The sequence below is a fragment of the Myodes glareolus genome, chromosome 23 (assembly GCF_982192425.1).
Source record: "Myodes glareolus chromosome 23, mMyoGla1.1, whole genome shotgun sequence".
NCBI classification, from domain to species: Eukaryota; Metazoa; Chordata; class Mammalia; order Rodentia; family Cricetidae; genus Myodes; species Myodes glareolus.
The window spans coordinates 32,515,234-32,533,733 of record NC_142048.1 but is presented as its reverse complement, the minus strand read 5'-3'; the positions used below and the strand labels follow the sequence as shown (position 1 = coordinate 32,533,733).

Genomic DNA, 18,500 nt, shown 5'->3' with positions numbered 1-18,500 from the left:
CCTAGAACGATTCTCTTAATATAAGGGGCTTCCAAGAGAAATCAAGCTTATCTCACTTTGTCACACTAAAGAGCCTCCAATAGGAAGCTGCCCCACAGCGCTCAGAACAGTCCGGGAGACGCGACATGGTTTCTGGACTCAGGCAATCCCTTTACACAGCAATTCTGCCAGCTTCCTCATCCCCATAACAGAGGAGCCTTTCTGTACAGAAGTTTTCTTTCAGTCAACAAATATTTCTGAAACTTCTATGTGTCAGCTGTTTGGCCAGGACTGGGCACATAATGGTGAATAAGACACCTTCATGGAGGGAAAAAAATTTCAATAAGGAAATCAAGACAGTATAAGGAAATAATTACAAAAACTGCAAGGGTGGATGTGACCAGCTGTGACCAGCACCCAGGGTGCCTCATGGGACCTTCAAGCTATGCATGTGGGGAGCACGGTCAGGGTGGCACCCTGCGGGTGAGGAAACGGTGAGTCCTCCCATCTGTCCCAGCTCATCTCGTGTACTCATGAAATGCCCCCTCCTGGACTCTGGAGAGGCAACGCGGGGATACCAGCTTTTAAACCACCATAAAGGGCATGCCAGACCAACTCAACCACTATCACATTATAAAGGCCATGAGGCATAAAATGGAGTGCCCAACTGCCGATGAAAAGGACTCCTTTAGCTTGGGTACTGTAAACCCTGACTTACGAAAACCTTAGCACATTGTAAATCCACGTCAGACATCCTGGTAAACACTTTGCTACCAAACATCTGGAACCTCTGAGCTTAAGTAGAAAGGTAGTAGGGCTATGGGGGTGGGGAGTCTCCCACCCTCTAGAGACACACAGAGGAAGACACGAGCCAAGGCCAATGGACCCTTAGAGGAGGAACGGCTCCTGCTGACCCTGCTAACAGGCACCATCAAAGCATCACACTCAGCACCACAGACAAGAGGACAAGCAGAGGAGTGGGTGGAGGGGAAAGGGGCCATGCAGGGGGAGGCATGCAGGGAAGAGGCCTGCAGGAGGAGGTGTGCAGAGAGAGGGGTGTGTGATTGAATCATATGTTCTCCACAAGAGAGGCAAACTGGGTATTTGTGAGCAAGTTGTGTCATAGAAAAACTAAATTCTATTCAGGAGAACCACATGTGTGCTAAATCTGATTCTGTAGTTGCTAGGTGGCAAGAGATGAGAGAACCAAGAGCACTGTCAAAAGCTGGGAGGCCTAGAGGTGAGGGGACAAAGCTGAAGGATAGCAGGAGAACACAGGAATTCAGGAGGTACCTGCTACATAATTCCACGCAGACCCAGAATCCAGCAACAGTCATTGGGGGAATCCCTTAGGAAGTTGCCCACCTCAAATACACTGTTTTGTATCAGGATATATTCCTTATAAACAAAATAAAAAACAATTTTTAAAAAGAAGATTCTTCCTAAAACAGCTCACAAGTATTGTGGAATGGGCCTGAAATGTGATCCAAAGTTTTTGAATGTCAGAGGTGCTTGAAAAAAGGTTGGGTAAACACAGCCAGCATTCAGCAACACGGAGGGACTGACAGGCAGAACTCCCTCCAACACAACATCATCCACTCCTCTGCCCATGGGCGGCCGCATGTTGGGTCGAGATGGAGGGATCAGCAGGCCTCTTCCACAGACAGAGGTGACAGCCATGCACAACTCCTCCATGTCCAGAAAGCATCCTCACACCAAACATCCCTTACATAGACAAATCACATGACTGTCACCTTCCTCATTCCTCCTTCCCTCTTAAATGTTAAAACAGACACAGCCTTAGTAGCCGAAAGTCATAGACCGTAAATCCAGTTCAAATGTGTGAAGCTGTTAAGGAGCCTTGTTGTTGTCTAGGGTGGCCTTGAACTCTGGATTCAAGTCATCCTCCTACAGGAGCTTCCTGAGTAGAAGGGACTATAAGCATTTAAGCATTCCACCTCCTCAAATAAGTAATTACCTCTTTCCACTAACATTTGATGAAGTCTATGTACTTGGCCACAGAGACCAAAGTCACTCAGACACGGCGGGCGGCTCTTAGTCACTAGGCTACCAAACTGACTGTGTAACTTCATTATGCTAGGAAGCCAAAATGAACTTGGCCTCATTTCCCTCTTATACAATGTGACAAAACAGAGTCAACCAATCTCACAACAGGGTTCTGGAGCTAAATGAAATTTTTGGAAACTTTCTGGCAGTGGTTGGCCACTACTGTTATTTGGTTTCGATTTTTTGAGACAAGGCTTCTCTGTGTAGCCTTGGCTGTCCCAGAATTCACATTGTAGACTAGGCTGGCCTCGAACTTAGAGATCCGCCTGCTCTGCCTTCTAAGTGTTGGGATGAAAGGCACGTGCCACCACTGCCTGGCCTACTATTGTTATTTTAACAGACTTGTATGACAAACTTAATTATTAATTTTATATTACTGATGACCAAAGCCCAACAAATTATTCATCTGGTCAACAAAACTCTCTATAGTAAGTGAGGTGTTAGTTACACCAGTACATATTTAATAAAACTGATAAACTACATCCTTAAACGAGGGGAATTTGACTTCATGGTACTTTAAAAAAATGTTTCAGAGAGATATGGTCTTGCTGTGTAATCCAGGCTGAATCTAAAATTCAACCTCAGATCCTTCTGCCTCAGTCTCTTGAGTGATGGGATTTACAGGTGTCTACCACTATACCCAATCTTAATTTTTTTTCAAAGATCATTCATCCAATAAGCAGCAATGTATTTCTGGAACATAGCTACTACTTCATGTTGGGACCAACATATTGGTTTTTTTCTTGGTTCTCATTCTGTAATCTGTTTTTCAACTAATCCTTCCTACCCAGTTGAAACACGTGAACACCACTGTTCTCCGTTTCTGAGTTTTACTGCTCCAGCCTGGTTATTTCCACCTTGATCCCCCTGAAGCCAGAGCCTGAACAAAGCAAATCAGAATCACCTGCCAAGAGACTGCTGAGAATCTAAGTCAGCATTCTGCAACAATCTATTGAGCAACTGTAAATAACACACCTATGTCAGTGATTTCCAACCTGTGGGTCATGACCCCTTTGGAGTTGCATATCAGATAGCCTTCATATCAAATACTTACATTATGACTCATCAAAGCAGCAAAATTACAACTTTGGAGTAACAAAAATAATGTCATGGTTGGGGGTCAGCACAGCATGAGGAACTGTATTATAGGGTAGCAGCATTAGGAAGGTTGCGAACCACTGCCCTAAATAACCTGGTAAAGATCAACAGAAGTTTGAGATCTTATTCTTTGGGCTATCATATCATATTATGAACAACCTTCACAATTTCATCAAAATGTGCCTTTGAGAATGAAAATCAGAAAACACCTGCAGGGGTCAAAAGAGATCAAGTTCCAAGACAGCATTGAGCCAATACAGACAGACTGTACTTACAAAAGTAAATAAAACCAACTCGTTTGCACCCAGTGCTTATCGAGTGTGGTTGGTCAAAGGCTACATAGTCCGGCTAGGGAAATGACGCCTGTAAGAACTGCTTGCTTTTTGTCAGTTATATCCAGTTCATTAAAGAAATTGGCTGTTTGCAGTCACTGAAGGGAGGAGGGTGAACTAGACTTAAGGATAAATGAAAAGTTCTTCCGGAAAAGTGTTCAATGACCATGAACAGCTTCTCACTCAGGAGCTCCAGGTACTTGTCACAGTTTTGCAAACTCCACTGGGTTAAAAGGAAATAATTTTCCACTTAAATCATGCCAAGGCCAATTGGAAAATGTCGTTATGTATGTGTAGTTACACAAACCGGCACCTCACCTTATCCCTCCCAACCTTTATTAAACATCAACTTCCTGCACCCTTGTCTTGAAAATGATTACCTGTCAGATTTTCCATTGGTCATAAAGTGTCTTGAACGGAAGGGTAGACACACATCTAACTTATAGTGCCGCCAAAGTTAGAGCCACTCTCTATGAAGGGCCGTCTTTGAAAGTCCTAACAATGTATATTCCTTAGCAGGCACTTGAGAAAAAAGGCCTGGTCATCTTTATGGCCTGAAGACATGACCTAGACTCAGATGTCTAGCTTATGGGACACTGGGACTTATGGCACATTAGCTTCTTCCAGTTCCAGCTGGTGCTGGCCTCACCTCCTAGTTAAATTTTCACCTGGGATTACCTCCAAGTCGCATTTATTATCTCTCTGCGCAGCTCAAAAAACATCCAAAATGTTATTTAGTGTTATTCTGCAAAATGGGGACAATTAAGAGACTCAAATCATCATTCTTCCCAGAGCAGTGGTGGTGCACGCCTTTAATTCCAGCATTTGGGAGGTAGAAACAGACTGATCTCTAAGTTCAAGGCCAACCTGGTCTACAGAGAGAGAGTTCCAAGACAGCCAGGACTACACAGAGATTCCCTGTCTCAAAATACACACACACACACACACACACACACACACACACACACACACATATATGATTGTTATGATTATTCGTCACTTTAAGAGACAAGCCATGCCCACTCCCTGCAGCCCCTCCCTCCTTCCCTCGCCATCTTGGCTTCTCTCTCTGTTCCCTTTGCCCCACCCCGTGCACCCCTTCTTCTCTCTTCCCTCTCATTCTGTCCTCTTTCTTCCCCTTCTTTCTCTCTCTTTCTCTTTTCCCCCTTCTCCCTCCCCCCATAACCTCCTGAATAAATATTTAACCTCACTCTGCATGTCGTGTCTATCCATGTCTCTGTCTCTTGCCTGCCTGCCACGTGTGTCCCTGCCTGGGACCAGTCACCGCTCGGGGACCAGCAGCTGTCTCTGCCTGGGACTGGCTGCTCCCAGGGCCCGCTGCCTCCCACCACATGGCCCGCTATCACCATTTGGGGATCTACAGCATTTCTGCCACCTACTGCCACTGGGGATCTTGCAGCATTTTTTAAATATAACATATATAATTTTATTTATTTATTTTATGTGCATTGGTGCTTTGCCTGCATGAGGGTGTCAGATCTCCTGGAACCATAGTTTCAGACGATTGTGAGCTGCCATGTAGGTGCTGGGTACTTTGGAAGAGCAGACAGTGCTCTTAAGTACTGAGCCATCTCTCCAGCCTCTATATTATATACAATATATTCTTATGAAATTGTATTAGATCTTTTTGAATAAGTAGACTAAAAACTAAAAAATCTGATAGAAATGGAATTTATCACCCAGCACACAGGTGGCTGAGACAGAAGGATCTTGAGTTCCAGGTCACCTAGTCTACATAGCAAAGCCCTGTATCAAGCTCGGAAGGAGCTGAAAAAGGAGGAGGAAGGGGAATTTGTTGTTGTTGTGTTGTGTTTGTTTTCAGAGACAGTTTGAGTAGCTGTGATGGGTCTTGAACTCAGATCCTCCTACCTCTGCCTCCTGAGGGGCAGGGGAAATTTTGAATGGAGTGCAATACATTGTTAAGATCTGCAGTTCCCCACATCTGACACTCATCTAAATGGCTCACGACACTGAACTTTCTGTCCTACATTCCAAGTTTTAAAAAATAGAAAAACAGCTAAAAATAAGATAACTTATGCTGTCTGAACTTTCAACATATGTACATTATATCAACTCTGATCCCACTTCTATGCCAATATTTAGGAGGTGCTAGCACCGTAACTCATTGTTGGGAAGAGCGGCCTTGTATTAGAAGGAAGACCCAATGGACAATGTCACCTTAACTTGCCCAAAGACAAAACATTTATCCAAATAGCTGTGGTCTCCACTGTCCTTATTTATAAAGTAACTCTCATGACTGGCTATGCCCAGCCCACAGGGCTGGTGTGCTAGCTGAATGGAAATGGTCTTAAGGTGCTTTGGACATAAGGTGGTGTGCTTTGAAAGCAACCACTTCAGTGTATGTGTACATAAACAGTGGCATTTGCAATCGAAAGTCTTTAATATGAGTATTTTGGACCAAGTTAAGGGTTGAAGATGAGATGATGGGTCTTCGGGATTTTAAAGTCAACTCACATAGGTTCAAAGCGATGACTCAATTCTAAGCCCCTTTAGAATGTGCTGGTAGCAAACCAGCACATAGCTTACAGGCTGTCTGAAAGAAGGAAACATTGATTTTGATTGAAAATATCCAGCTCAAACATAAGAAAACACCAGGGGTCTCTTGTGCCTGGAGTTTAAGTCCCACAAATGAATGCACAAGCAGATCCAGGCAACACCTTCGCCAAAGCTGAGTCAGGGAAATTATATGAACATCCACTTATGAATCAGGAGAGACTTAAGACAGAAAAAGGTAGGTTTACTACCTCCTATTGATCATCCCTGAATACTTAGCACGGTGGTGGCATAACCAAGAGACTCCTAGTACCCCTCAGATACTGACAGCAACTGGGGGGCGGAGGATGGAGGTAACTTACTAAAATCACACCACTAACACAGACGGTAGAAGCCATGAGCCCAGCTTTGCCTAACCAGTGTGTATGTTCTCTATTACGTGCGCCTGTTCTGGGTCCCATGACATTTTCACCAACTCTAACACACAATCTGCTTCCCCAAGGTCTCATACCTGACGTCAAGGTGACACAAACCAGCTAACTGCTGACTTGGCTGGCTTTGTTACTCCCAATTCTTAAAAGACAGGGAGAAGAAAAGTAATACTCAGCACTGAAGGGTGGCTGGGAAGCCTTGTCAGTCAAGATAAAGAGTTGTGCTAGCCTGGAGGGGGTGGCATCCATGCACAAACCCAGCAGTTGGAAAGCTAAGGCAGGCAGATCAAGAGTTCAAGGTCATGGTGAATTTGAGGTCAGCCTGGACTACCCTGTAAGATTTTAGACAATTCTGAAGCCATTTCTGACAATTCCAAACCCTCTCAGCCTCCGTGCCTTAGTGCTTCCCCTCCTCCCCTGGGAACCAAGGACCTAACAGCTACACATGCACGTACTCAGTTCCTGAACAATCACCCATATACGTATGTTTTGACTCAGTCCCCTGGGAAACGGGGTCAAAATGACCTCTTACCTCATCTGATCTGACAATAATTCTCCAGTCAATTATTGGTATTAGCCTTTTTCGAACAAGCCAATCATAATGGTCAAGGAACAACCCGTCTTGTTTCTATGGGACCTTCTCCTTTAAAAGTAGACTGTACCAGCTAGTCGGGGTCTCTCAGCTTCCCGAATGCTGAGGGACCCTGTCATGACAGAATTAATAAAATCCTCATGCTTTGGCATCGGCTGTGGTGTATGAGGTAGTCTCTGGGGGCGACACCTTCTCGGTTTGGACACTAGAGTCCAACAACCCAAGACACTATCTCAAAACAAAAGGATAAGTAGAAAATAATTTTCTCTCAGTTATAAGTCTACAATGTTAAGCAGATTGTGATGGTATACACCTTTAACTCCAGTACTTGGGAAGCCAGAGGCAGGCAGATCTATGAATTCAAGTTCAGTTTGGACTAGAGAGTGAGTTCTAGGACAACCAGAGCTACACAGAGAAACCCTGTCTCAAAAATGAACAACAAAAAAACCCTCATTTTTAACAATTACACCTTTGATATAAAATAGCTTAAAGTTTTTTTTTCTAAAAATAAATATAAGGTTTTTGTCCCCTGCCTCCATTCCCTTTTGATTGACTGGATCCTTACATTCACAATAGAATTTCAGAACTTACTAAGCCCTATTCGGTAGTTACATTATGATCTTCATAAGGCACCAAATAGCAACAGAAATATTTCTTAAAAATGAAACAAAAAGTTATACTACTCAAAGTTGTAAATCAAGTTCAATAGTCAGAGACCCTAGTGAGCCAGCAGAACATATCACAGAAACAGAAACTACAACACAAATCCTATTAAGTGAAATACGAGGGAGAGCATTCTCAGACTGCAAAGTCATCTGGATTCCTCTGTGAACTGTAAATACATAGCTCTGTAAAGAGAAAACAGACCAAGTCTCTATTCAAGAGAAATGGTCAGCTTGTGACTGTGTTCACAAATGGAGACGATAATAAATTATCACAGGTAGAATTAATTCTGCAAAAGTATTTGCACGGGGTGTGCCAGATATCCCAAGAGGGGCTCCTCATAGCTACATAGGAACGTAGACTATGAATCTCTGTGCCTTCCTGCTCTCTGATACTTGGCTCCTAATGCAGCCTTTTCCAGAACCTAAGACAGGCTGAGCTGCCTTCATTCTCCGCCTGCTGAGTAACACTGAATAAGGGGTGAGGGTAAGAGAAGCAAAGGAAGAAAGTGGGGGGGAAACACGAAGGAAATGAACAACTGACTTAAAGTGCTTCTAGCATCTGTAACCAAGGAAAGGACCCTCAAATTCCTACCCCATCTAGAAAACTTACGTTAGTCACAAAATACAGACCCACCCAGCACCATGAGATTTCAATCTTGTCACACCCTGACAGAGTGTAGAACAGTACCCAGAGAAAAGTAAGGGAAGCCACATGCAAAGGTCTGATGAGGAAAACTGAGTGACAAAGGAATTTTTAAAAGAACTCGTGCCGCAGGTGATGGTACGTGGCTTTAATCCAATGCTGGAGGGGCAGGACCAGGAGGTTGTTTGTTAGTTCAAGGCCAAACTCGGACTGCTACTGCAAGTTCCAGGCCAGTCAGGGCGACACAGTGATGATACTCTGTCTCAAATATAAAGAGAAAAGAAATAACTATTTGCCCGGGGTGGGGGTGGGGCATGAACCCAGGATCTCATGCCTCCTGGGCAGCATAGTCTATCTAGCCATCAACACAGTTCTGTTTTATTTCAAAACAGACACACTCACTTGCATAGTCTGCCCTTGAATTTAGGATCCTCCTGTTCTAGGCTCCTCTTGACCAAGCCCCTGTGAGGATTCTTCAGATACCAAGTTTCTCACCAAAACTTGGTCAAAACAGCAGGTATGGTTTCCAACATAGTAGAGACTGTAATAAATGATGTGTTAACAATTCCCATGAGAATATTTCTTGCAACATAAATACTAACACCCTCTGGGAGCTGAAGCTAAAGCCCTTCTGAATCCCTGCCCCTCTACCTTGCAGCACTCTGACCACAGCGATAGTTCTAAATAGGGTTTGAAACTGATCAAAACTAAATACAATATTCTAACAGTGAGGATTTCGTTCATGACTTTTTTTTAAATCTAAATTACAACCCAGAAACATAGTTGTAGCTACGTGTCTAAATGACTTGGTTCTATATGTGGAGTCTAGACTGAGCGTCTAATAAAAAAACAAGTGCGTTTTTCATAGTCAAGAGATCTTGGGAGACTCAGCCCTTTCTAATCCATTTTTTCCTCACTCAAGTCAAACCTATAGGATTATGTTAGTAGTGGTAGGCAGACAGATTTCCAACTAGTTAACATGCCTAAGAGTGATACAATATCAACATAGAGTCTACTATGTAATAAAAGCTGGCTTTTATAGTACACGGTCATTTAGCTAGTATTCTGGTAAATACAATTCAATCAGCTTGACAGAGAGGTTGGAAATGGGGCAGGTCTATGTTTCAATGGTACATCTAGATTGCTTCCATCTATACTGGCTGTTAGTTTTATTCCACGAGACTAGCTAAGCAAGTTATGTTTTAAATAGACACAGTTTCAACTTAATATCATTAATTATTAACCACCATCAAAAAAAATTACCAGGGACTGGAGAGATGGCTCCTCCTTTATGAGCACTAACTGCTGTTCCGAAGGACCTGGGTTTGATTCCCAGCACCTACATGGTGTCTCACAAGCATTTCTAACTCCAGTCCTTGGGGATCCGACACCATCCTTTGGCCTCTGTCAATTCAGGCAAAGACTAATACACATGAAATACTGAAAATTAGTAAAATCTCTTTTTTAATTTACAAGATGAACAAAAAAATTAACTTCTCCTGTGACACTAAACACTTGAACATCTCCTATGAAGTGCTTATCTGAAAAAAGTGAAGAAATATTGATTTTTTTGTCCAAATTGGTGTATGTATAAATAACACCTGAGTTAAATATTACCACATTACCAGTGTACAAAAGGCATAGATGATAAGCTATCAGCCCACCAGTCAAGAATAACCAATCACTGGCAGACATTTTTTAAGCTACATGCTCATTTACAAAAGAATATATCTTTATACTTCTTCCTCTTATGTCCTCTTCTTGTTATTCTAAGTATGGATACTTCTCAGAAAAAAAAAATATGTCTTTCTCCAGGCCAGTTTAGGACACAAGCTTCCCTGAAATGCTTTCAGGGAATGTAATTAGGGTAACATGATCAATCAGCCCTCAAATTAACACAGCGAGTTCGGCATCAAACCTAAAACACAATTTATTCACAAAGTACAAATCCGTATTAAAAGCACACGGAGGTATACAGTGGCCTAAAAATCTTGTCCAAAGCAGCTCGCTGAAGCCCATCAGCCTGCCTTGCGCCTCGGCCACTATTCTCCCAACACAAACCAAACTCGGTGAATTCCCAGCACACTGCCCCAGCTTGAAGCAATTTCCATGCAGCCTCTTTCCTCCTTTCCAACTAGTCTGAGAAATAGGGGATGCCAACTTCATTCTTTCACTGCTCAGTTTTTAAACAAAGTCTACGCAAAAAGCAAGCAACGGTGTCTTAAGAGAAACTTAAAATGACTTTAAAATTATATTGAGTTTCATGACCTCAAAACAAAACCCGTTCTAAGTTATCTAGGAGGCAAGGTGTTGTACTTCCTCTTATTATTTGGGTTATAATGCATATATATTGACATCATTAATTAGATTTGGAACTGCTGGCAAGATGTAAGTAAATACATGTTTACTGTTCTTTAATATGGAGTTTACAATGTAATCCAAGGAAAACTGACTGGCCCTAAAAAAACAATTGATATGATAAAGATTTGTAGGCATGCTTATACATCTGGAGTCTGGAGGCTATTAAGTGAAATGCCTCTAGACTCAATCTAGAGCAAATTGGCTCATTGTATAGGAAAATAAAATTTTACTGTACTTTTCTACAAAGTAAAGACCAAACCCCAAATATATCATCCCAAAATGCACATTCTTTCCTTTATCTTGGGCCAAGTGAACAAGCAAAAGTAATACTTCATATCATCATGGCAAAACCGCCCCCAAGAAAAGCTGACAACTTGTTTTCAAGTAACACCGAAGTCCTTTCCAAAGCTGTAACTGCTATCAAGGCAGCCTTTTATGAAATCCGGCTTGGAAATAAACATTTCAAAGAAGAAACAGTCATATCCAATTCCTCATTATACTCAACCATCCTAAGCAATAGATGGAGACTATGAAGTCTACATGCTTGTCAAAGCAGACTATTTAACAAAACAAAGTAAAAAACAGACTTCAGGCTAGCTGAGCCATGGCTAGTAGTCTCTTTTTTCCTTCAGAGGAGGACCATACATCTCCAGTCACTAGTGCGCTCCCTCCCTCCCTCCCTCCGTCAGTTGAGTGCCCTCTCCTATTGGAGGCATCTTTAGATGCCCAAGCACAAACCATGAACAGCAGTTCTTCACTCTCAGCTTGGGGGCTCACCCCAAAGCCAACGGAAAGTACCAAAGGGGCTGGTTATAAACTTCCTTTCAGTGATGTCGTTGAAGATCAAGCTTCCATAATAGAGTTAGCACAAGCACAGGAAAGCCTTTTGCCCCCTTAAAAAAAAAACAGTTTAATCTGCTGGGTGGTGGTGGCACGTGTCTTTAATTCCAGCACTTGGGAGGCAGAGGCAGGTGGATCTCTGTGAGTCTGAAGCCAACTTGGTCTTGAGTGAGCTCCAGAACGAGCTCAAAAAGAAAAACTGTCTAAAAACAAGCAAACAAAAATGTTTAATCTATTACCATGTAGGAAATTAATTTGAGAAAATTGTAAACTATAGATTCAGACAACAAGAAAACACTTGTATCAGCAATTCATATAAAACTAAAATCTGATAATAAAAAACCCCTGCAATTCATATAAAACTAAAATCTGATAATAAAAAAAACCTGCAAATGGACTATAAGAGACAGAATTCATCATTCCCAGAGCCACAGATCTGGAAGACTTTCCATCCTAAAGACTTAAATTTTTCTTGAATTTTACTGTTAATTTGCTTTGATGTATAACACATGGTTTCTTTGTAAGTACATGATTTCAACTGCATTGATAAATTCACCTGAACAAGAGACTACAAAGTCAGGAGAATAAACATGTTCTGATCATCGTAAAATCTACAACCATTTGGGCTGTTACATAGAAATTCCTAAAGATATGTTCTCTGAATAGTCCATGTGGATGTGCCATCACATCACATGTGGCATTTGTAGAATTCTGTAGACTTTGACAATTTCTTTTTGAGATGGAGACTCACGTAACCCAAATTGGCCATGCTTTCTTACTTTGTAGCCAACCCTAGTCTTGAAAAACACCAATCTTACTGCCTCTACCTCCCCAGGGCTACATTTACAGGCATGCATCATCAGACCTGGCTCTAGTCATGATCTAACCAAGCACACACATGCTCCATTGTCACATAGCTATGGGATAATGATGGGGATGCTGTCTCTTTCCAAGCCTAATGCTATTACAAATACTTGATTGTGGATCATTCAGGTTCCTTGCTATCACAATTTCACCTCTTTGGATAACATAAAGATGCCAGCTAGGGGGCTAGAGAGATGACTCAGTGGCTAAGAGCACTTGCTCTTTTTGCAGAGGACCTTAGCTCAACTCCCAATGCCCCCATGCTGGCTCACAACCATCTCTAACTCCAACTGCAGTGGATCTGACACGCCTCTGACCTTCATGGGCATCAGACATGAATGCAATGCACAAAAAATAAATTTTAAAATATTTAATGCAATCTAAAAGATTTCTCCAAAGGCATCGCTAAATACTGACTTGTTGGCTCTATTGATAGCACAGAACACATTACAATACCATCACTGAATTCAAATGCTCACAGACTATACAGCCATACCGATAATAACCAACAAGTAAAAAGGTTTGTTCCAAAATACTGGGGAAGCATAGATCTATGTTGACTTATCACTGACAAAAATCATAGGTGGGATCAGATGGAGGTTTGTTTATTCATTGATTAGTTTTTTTTGAGATAGGTTTTCTCTGTGCAGCTCTGGCTGTCCCAGAACTCTACCTGTAGACCAGGCTGACCTTGAACTAGAGATCCACCTGACTCTGCCTCCCGGGTGCTGGGATTAAAGGTGTGTGCTACCACTACCTACAAATAACCTAGATTTGGATTGTCATCACTCTCTTTAGCTTCGGGGTGGGGCAAGGCAAGAAACATCAAGTTTACAGACACATTCTAAGAGTTTCGTTATATTCAACCCAAGTTTTAAGATAATTGCAGGATTTCCAGGAGGAAAAAAAAAGTCTCAGTGACTAAGTGGATAATCTATGATTTCAAGATTCCTCGGGCCTCAGGGAACCAGAAAAACTCTCACCCAAGATTTATGTAAACTTTCTCTAAATGCACTGATTGAGTGAAGGTGCTTACAAAAGGCCCCAGAAGAACGCTAGCTCCCCTGGAGCTGGAGTTACAAGCATTTGTGAGCTTCCTGATATGGGTTCTGGAAACTAACCACAGGTCCTCTAGAAGAAGCAGACTGTGCCATTTACCCAACCCCAAGAATGCCCTAAGGACATTCACACTTGACGATTTCTCATTGCCACGTGCAAAAAGACTGCACAACAGTAGCTATTCCAGAGGACTGAATTTGTAGGGACAGATTTAAAAAGACTCTAACTCAGAGTTCCAGAAAGAACAACAGGCATATGTGTCTCATAAACAATGATTTAGAACTACTAACATTCCACTTTGAGAAAAAAACAGCATGTTTGACAGCACTGAAGTATACTTCTGTAAGTCAACACAACTACAAATGTGTTTATAGGGCAAATATAAATTGAGAAAAATATCTGCAATATGAACAGATGTATGCCAACAACCTGAAAGAGGCTTTTATGAGTAGAAAAACACCAATATCCCAAGAGGAAAAATCAAATTGAATTAAAAAGAAATAAAACTAGCCGGGCATAGTGTCACACACCTTTAAGCCCCGCATTCGGGAGGGAGGCAGAGGCAAGCAGATCTTTGAGTTCGCAGTCAGCCTGGTCTACAGGAGGAGTTCTAAGACAGAGCTACACAGAGAAACTCTAAAGAAAAAAAAAGAAACCAGGAGCATAGGTGACGCGCTTGATAGCATTTGCAGTCACAGAAATGGAAAGTTAAATACTGAGATAGCACTGTTCACCTATAAAGCTGACAAGAAGACTTCCTTTTAAGGAAAATTAACCTGTGTTTAAAAGAGTTTAGAGCTTAGTTTGACTAAATAGTTTTGGAAACCAAACGTCAGTGCTTTTACAAGAAACTTTGAATCGCCAATTGTGATTTCCAAGGACATTATCCTAAAGACACATAACTTGCATACAAAATATTTAAAAGAGATAAATGCTGCAATAGCATATCTAATAACAGTAACTGCGAATGAAAAGTTCAGCTTGTAAGACAAGGTTAAGTAAACAGATACATCTATAGACTATACTGTAACAAAAAACTAAGATGTTGCTGGCTTAATACAACGGAGGACTTTTAATAATATTTTACAAAGGAAAAAAGATGGTGGAGTTGACTCTTTTCTGAATGTACAAAATTGTACACATCAGCCATTCATTCCTTTTGAAGTCAGAGCAAATGCAGTCACTAAATAGCATGCTTCTTCAAACACTTAATCCTAATAACTCAAATTTAGTTCCAAAAAATTCTACTCAAAAATTGATCCAGAATTTCACAATCCTGTTCAACACTATGAAAATTGTCCTTGAATTTCTAACGCTTAATTAAAAGATACAAACCTCTTCCAAACACTGTTTTTTTTTTTTCCTACATAAATCTAGTTTTAAAAGGAACAGGTTGGGGCTGGAGAGATGGCTTGGTGATTAAGAGAACTGGCTGCTTTTCTAGAGGACCTGGGTTCCACTCCCAGCTCACACACAGCTGTTCACAACTGTCTGTAACTCTAGTTTCATAGGATCTGATTGGGTTTCTCTGGCCTTCCTGGGCACCTGGCATGCTTGAGATACAGGCATGCTTGAGATACAGGCAAAATATCCATACATATTTTAAAAAAACTTAAATGTATATGCTTACTACAGATATGACCTATTAATCTGAAATCACTGTCATAAATTAGAGATTAACTGAGACAATTTAAAAAGGGGGGGACAGGGAGGGTGGAGGGCAGACATCTGTGATAATCTAGGTGCTTGTTATATGCAAAACTCTTGGCTCCATCCACCCCACAAGGGGTGGGCACACGGCAGGGTGGCACAGGTGGGGGAAAAAAATCAACACAACTTACTTTTTAAATTATTTTAAACTAAATCCTATGCCTTTTTTTAAAGGGTAAGAATGGGGGGGTTGTTTTATTTTGTTTGCATAACTTTTCTTATGGAATAGAATTCTTGAGAAATGAATCTGTAAACAGTGAGTTTAAACACACCCACACAACAGAATCTAGATTGCCCTGAAGGAACTGCTGGAGAGAACGGGAGATGATGAATTATTTAAATTGATAACCTATTTGTAAAGCATTCCTTATGGAGGTCATAGGTTCAGGGGAACGACCCCGCCTCTTTTTTTTGCCCTCCAAGTTGTTTCCAGATCCCCGGAATCCACCCCACCCCCACCGCGCTGTGATTTGATACCATGATTGAACTCCAATCACCTGGCAAAACATGAAAGCTCTCTTTCCTCCTGTTTTGCCTAAGACTCTGGTTTTGGACAAGCAAAATACACTAGGTTTCCTTTCCTAGAACACTGACGATTTAAAAATAGCATTTTGCAAAAACGGGTACCACTGTGCAAGTTGAGTTTTAAAAACTTAAATTCGTCAATATTACAAGACAAAAATGAATAAATGACCCTAGTAGAGGACCCCAAAGACCTCACATATTTCTAGCTAAGTCCGCTATTGGGTAGTCATCAAGATGACCAGAAGGAGGGTTTTCCCAACGAGCTTGTAAATACTCGCGGGCTGCAGGGAGTAACCCCGCATAAGGACCTGGAGAACTGCAGCAATTCCCTTTCTCCCATATTTTCTGCACCGACTGCTTAAGCTGGGAATGGGCCTCGGCAAGTCGCCCAGCCGGAAGCCTGAGGCTGCCAAGCCCAAAGCCGGGTCGGGCGTCTGGTGGGAGGCTTTCGGCCGAGGGTGCAAACTTTTGACAGTTCGCCGCCTCTACTGTAAACCCACCAGCTCGGTCCCTTTCAAGGTGACAGCAACCGCAACCCCGCTGTCCTGCAGGAGCTGCGCTGGCCCCACGTGAGCCCAGCCTCTCCACTCACTCCACCAACTTAAAAAACCCCTAGGACACCCGCCCACTCCCCCCGCCCCTCGAAAGTCAGTCCGGTCACCGTGAGTGAGTTGCAGTCGCCGCGTCTGAGCTCCACGTTCTCCCGAGGTCCCCACCGCGGCCGGGATGAACTGCGGAATGGGATCCACTCCGCACTTGTCCGCAGAGCCTGGAAGTCAGCCCTGAGCCCTCCTGGGAGCCACCGCTTGGAGCTGGGCTCCCTCCGCACCCTGGGCGGGCCCAGCCCGGGAGGTGTACACACCTGGGGCTCGCAGCTCGACCACGATTCTCGCCCGTACCCCGGTGGCGACTGTGGCCAGGCGGGAACGGAGAACCAGGCGCCCGGGAGCCCCAGTCTCCCCGCCCTGGGCCACCAGGGGGAGGAGCGAAGGCGGAGAGTCCGGAGCTGGGCAGCCTCGCCCCTCTCCCGCGGCGGCTAGCCCAGACAAAGGCCAGGTGGGGGACCAGGGGCGGCACCCCAAGAAACTAACCTGAGAGACGTGCCGGGGTCCTTTGGGGCACCAAGACTCCCACGGAGCTCCACTGCGATCGCCCGCCCGGGCCGGCTCCAAGGCTGTCCGTCTACACTCCGGAAGCCCCGGGCGTAGGTCCTGAAGCGCGCTGCACCTGTTGCCACGTGGGTCGCGATGCCGTGGCTGCTGACTGCGCACCTGGCTGCACCGCGCGTCCCCAGACCACTCACGCCCCCGCGGACGAGCCAAGCTCTGCTGTGCCCAGCTTTGAGGCCGCTGGACCGGCCAAGCTAGCCAGAGAGAGGATCTGCTCCTCCTAGGTGCCCTCGCAGCCTGAATTCTCTGTCCTCTTGCTTCTCGGGAGCCGCGGGACTGCTTTGGGGTTGGGAGGTGGGAAAGTTGCCGAGTTATCAGCGCACGGGCTTGTAAGGAACCTGCACCGATTGCTCTCTGGACGAGTCCCACCTGCGCTCTACATTGTCCTCAGGCTTCCGAGCAGATTATTAGCGAGCACCTATTAAACATTAAGGAAACGAGACTCCAGCTGTTAGGTATTCAGATAAAAAATGGGAAGGTAGTGGGACTCGGAGTAGATCTGACCTCTTTAAAGACAAGGTCCTTGTTCTGGGACGAACTGAGGAAGTTTTAGCCCCAACTAGGCATATTTTAATACAAACTTTTCCTTAAGAATGATAGTCCTCCTGTGAGAGATAAAAAAACCATTTTTGAGCCATTAAATGTCAGACAATCAGTGCTCTAAATTTAATATATGCTTGTTTGTATGCATATGTGAAACTACCTGGCTTGGGGTTGAGGAAAGCATTTTAAGTTTTCTGGAGGTGTGGCCGGGGGAGGAGAAAAAGCATTTCAAATGCTGCCTGTACTATGACTGCTGGATGAACTAATAGCGTTGCTGTTTATAGCTTTAAGTGTCTTCACGTGAACAATGACCCATTCTTTGCTCACAAGTAGACCCTGGTGTAAATAGGTTAGATGATTATCTCTATTATTCAAGTGAGAACAGTCGAGTCAGAAAAGCCAAGTGACATGCACATGGTCACACTGTGAGCCGAGGGCAAAGCGGGCCCAGTCTTTTTTTTTTTTTTTTTTCTCTCCATATGCCAGCAGATAACGCCTCTTATATTTGAAATCCCTGCTGTAACGTGATCTCCGGCTGGCAGGAAAAGCATGTGACTAATTTTAAAGTGATACAGCATTAAACACCATTGGATAATTCTTCCTTATGCGAAAGGCACATGACAAAACAAAACAAAACAAAACCAAAAAAAAAAAAGCATGGATGTTTGTCTGACAAGTCATGAGATAATTATGCTAATTAGCAACATGCCTCTTCCCCAGGGAGACTACTCCGTGAGTTAAACATGTTATTTAAACCTTTAGAACCCACTGTGACCCAGATGATTTGGCCCAAAGTGCTCCACACACTCCACACTACCCCACGACTCCATCCTATTGAGTGATTTTGCTCTATCTGTAAATACAGAGCCACTTTCGCTTTTTCATTTCTGTGAGATAAACTGAGAAAAGAAAACAAAAGGCACTGAAGTAATTGGAGATAATTTTGTGGGTGTGGAAATCAGAAACTTAGCTTCTAATTGCATTCACACAAACAAAACAGAAGTGACCCAGGGTCATCATCAGAGGCTCTGTCCAGCCAAAGAGTCATGAAGTAAGGCCTATTGGATTTTCTGCTCCTCTTGGTTCT

The 18,500-nt window shown here is 43.2% G+C and overlaps 1 protein-coding gene across 3 annotated transcripts in view; it reads right to left on the bottom strand.

Moving 5' to 3' along the window:
• The window catches only part of Mtus1 (microtubule associated scaffold protein 1), a 140,115-nt gene extending 123,182 nt beyond the window's left edge, over positions 1 to 16,933 (bottom strand). The window contains exon 1 of one of the 3 annotated variants that reach the window (XM_087901032.1): positions 16,793 to 16,933. The gene's annotated coding sequence lies outside the window, so the exon portion shown is untranslated. Of the gene's footprint in view, positions 1 to 16,362; positions 16,677 to 16,792 lie in introns of those variants that run through there. The other 2 variants (XM_087901031.1, XM_087901030.1) reach the window with 2 other exon arrangements.
• Between the last annotated feature and the right edge of the window lie 1,567 nt (positions 16,934 to 18,500).